The sequence below is a fragment of the Dipodomys merriami genome, unplaced genomic scaffold (assembly GCF_024711535.1).
Source record: "Dipodomys merriami isolate MVZ:Mamm:240054 unplaced genomic scaffold, mDipMer1.0.p SCAF_1403, whole genome shotgun sequence".
NCBI lineage: Eukaryota > Metazoa > Chordata > Mammalia > Rodentia > Heteromyidae > Dipodomys > Dipodomys merriami.
The window spans coordinates 48,062-51,163 of NW_027202720.1; the positions used below are offsets into that span (position 1 = coordinate 48,062).

At 34.3% G+C, this 3,102-nt stretch overlaps 1 pseudogene; it reads left to right on the forward strand.

Annotated features, from left to right (window-relative positions):
* The first annotated feature begins 748 nt into the window (after positions 1–748).
* On the forward strand, positions 749–845 carry LOC138826274 (U6 spliceosomal RNA; annotated as a pseudogene).
* The last annotated feature ends 2,257 nt before the right edge of the window (positions 846–3,102 follow it).

Below are 3,102 nucleotides of genomic sequence, written 5' to 3' on the forward strand. Positions count from 1 at the left end.
AATTAGGAGAAACATCTGGACTTCTCCTGCAACTATGAAAATATTTGGTGATAGAAATGCAGTAGGGTAAGTTCCTGCCTGGTTGGATGGTAGACAGGCCAGGACATTAAGTAATTATGCATATGATCAATTTCTCATCTTCTTGGCTTTAGCTATTTTTGAAATGTTAGATATAATAAACAATTATATTTTGATAAAATACCTTGTAGTCTGAACAGTTCTGACTGAACTGTTCATCTCTCTATGATCCTTGTAACTAAGATTAGGTTTATTCAAGTAAAACAAACTATGCTGTCATTGTAAGATATTCTGATTTGTCTGTTCCTACATGGGAGAAGAGTAAAGGGTCAGGTAGACATTTGTGCCAGCAAGACCTCATTTGGGAAAATGTCAGCTGCAGAATGTTAGAAGTAGCCCGTAAGCAAGGCTTACTTTGAATCCATTAGCTTCACAAACCTAAGTCAGTTGGATCAATAAGTACTTGAAAAAGCCATCACCTTTGGACCTAGCTACAAATTATTGAAAGTATGATCAAATTCCAAATGAAAAAGACTTAAAATTGTCATTGACAAAAAATTGCAAATGTGAGCAATTAATTGAACATATAATTTTTCCCCTATTCACAGAATTTTAGGGAAATAATAGCATTGTTAGGAACAATAAGGATTCCTTGTTCCAAGTAGGCACCCATGGATATAAGCCTGTATAAAGATTTCATCATTAACTACTTAAATTTAGAAGATACTACATGCTTCAGCAGCACGTATTCCCAAATTACACTACAGAGATTAACATGGCAATTGCACAAGGATGATATGAAAATTTGTGAAGTATTCCATATTTTTCATTCTTCAGATGCAAGAAATGAAAAACAGTTATTAAAAAGTTGATTACAAAATAACAAATGTAACAACAAACGTAATTCCTTTTAATTAAATTTAGTTTGACATTAGTGTATTAAATCTTCACCTCAGAAAGGCGTTTACATAGCATAAACTTTACAAAACTTTTGAAATTAGACAAAATTGTCATTTTATCCCAAAGAAAAATAATATTAGGACCTAGGAAAAAAAGGAATCTAAGACTTTCTATATCGAATACAATCTGAAAGGACACATTAATGAACCTATGTATTATAAAATAATATAGAATTCAAAGTATATCTAGGAAAGAATAAAATAAATTATGAACATTATACAAACATAGAATATAGAATATTTTAAAATATTCTTTTTCAGACAAGCACCAGAAATACTTTAGTTTCTGTACTACTCATTTCAACAGATACGTTAAAATTATTTCTGATTAAAAAATCACAAACTTTGCAGAAATCATTATACATATAAACAAAAACTCTTGAATACATTTTGACATCCAATGCAGGCAATTCACTTTGAAGAATTCCACGGAATTCATGAATTTTTACAGTAAGTATTGATGTTGCTGGGCTCTGGTGGCTCACTCCTATAATCCTAGCTACTCAGGAGGCTGAGATCTAAGGTTCATGGTTCAAAGCCAGCCCAGGAAAGAAAGTCCTTGAGACTCTTATCTCCAATAAACCACTAGAAACCTGGAAGTGAAGCTGTGGCTCAAGCCGTAGAGCACTCACCTTGAGCTGAAGAACACAGGCATAGCGCCCAGGGCCAGTGTGCAAGCCCCATGACCGAGCAAAAAAAAAAAAAAAAGATATTGCCCTTATTTGGATTGTGGAAATATTTTGTATGGACACAAAGGATGGACTTGCATTTTTGAAATTTAAGAAACTTAACCCGACCATTAGGACTTAAGAGAACAATTTGTACAGCCTCCCACAACTTCATAGAGGTAGTGGTAAATACTTATCCTTTGGGCAATTTCAAATGCAGTTTCTTCTAAGTTGTTCTTCACACCTGGTTTTATATAATGGTTCAACAGAAGGAGATCCAGTGTATCTTCGCTATCTCAATTCTCAACAGCAAGATGTAAGGGGGTCAAGAGGCCTTTAGTTGACATTGGTGTCTGTATCATGATTAAGTAAGAAAGAAGCCACTCTGGTATTATTCCACATATATACACTGTGCAGACGTGTCCAGCCATCTACAGTTATTGCATTTGCCACTTGAGTCACCAACTCACGGACAATGTCTAAGTGTCCACTGTAGGCTCCCTGATGAAGAGGGGTATACTCATCATCATCCCCTATTATTCACATGAGTGGCCTTTTTGAAAAGTAGTCTCTGCACTGTAGTAAGCTTAATATTTTCAGTAGCCCAATGAAGAAATTTACTTGGATCCTTCTCCATTTTTTGTCTTGCAATTGATACTATTCCTTACTTTTTCATCCTGTTCCTCATCTTCCTAAGAATTGACTAACCAGAGACTTTGAGAGCCAGTGGGAATGAGGTTTCCATGTATTTCCCTAATAGTTCACATTGGTTGAACTGGTCAGAAATATCCGGTGAATTTTCTGCATATCTTTTTTCACCATGATTTTTATTCTCTTTTTCTAATTTTACTATTTGAAATTATTCTAACTGGAGAGTAGGGAATTGATGGAGAACAGAGGAAAGATGTTCCTCCGTATTCAAAGGTACAGGCTGAAAATGAGGACCAGTGATATCTTCATGTGCATCTTATTCTAGGAATGAGAAAATATGAAATAATGCCTTCTATATAAATGATTTGGGAAGTGGCAGAACAAAAAGTTGAAATGATGCAACCAAAAATATAAAAGCAAAATAAATTAGGATAATTATGGAGCAAACATATTATCTATGAGAACCATGAAATAGAGAAAGGAAGAGAGATAGAGATGTGCAGTGACCTAGCTAGCCACAAAATCCATGACTCTGATCAATTGATAGAGCAAACAAAATTGTATTTTTTTAAAAGATTGAAATAGAACTTATGTATTTACTTGAAATTAGTAAATACATTTTAGTAGCCTACATAAAGAGACATAGCTTTGACCAAATTACAGACAAGAATCTAAATCCTGGGTAATTATAGTAACAGATCTGACTGAAATCAGTTGAATCACACTTTTCCTGTACAATAAAGAAATAGGTCCAAGCTAGTAAAGCAGCTAGAGAAGGCAGGCAGATTGTATCTGTGACAAAACTT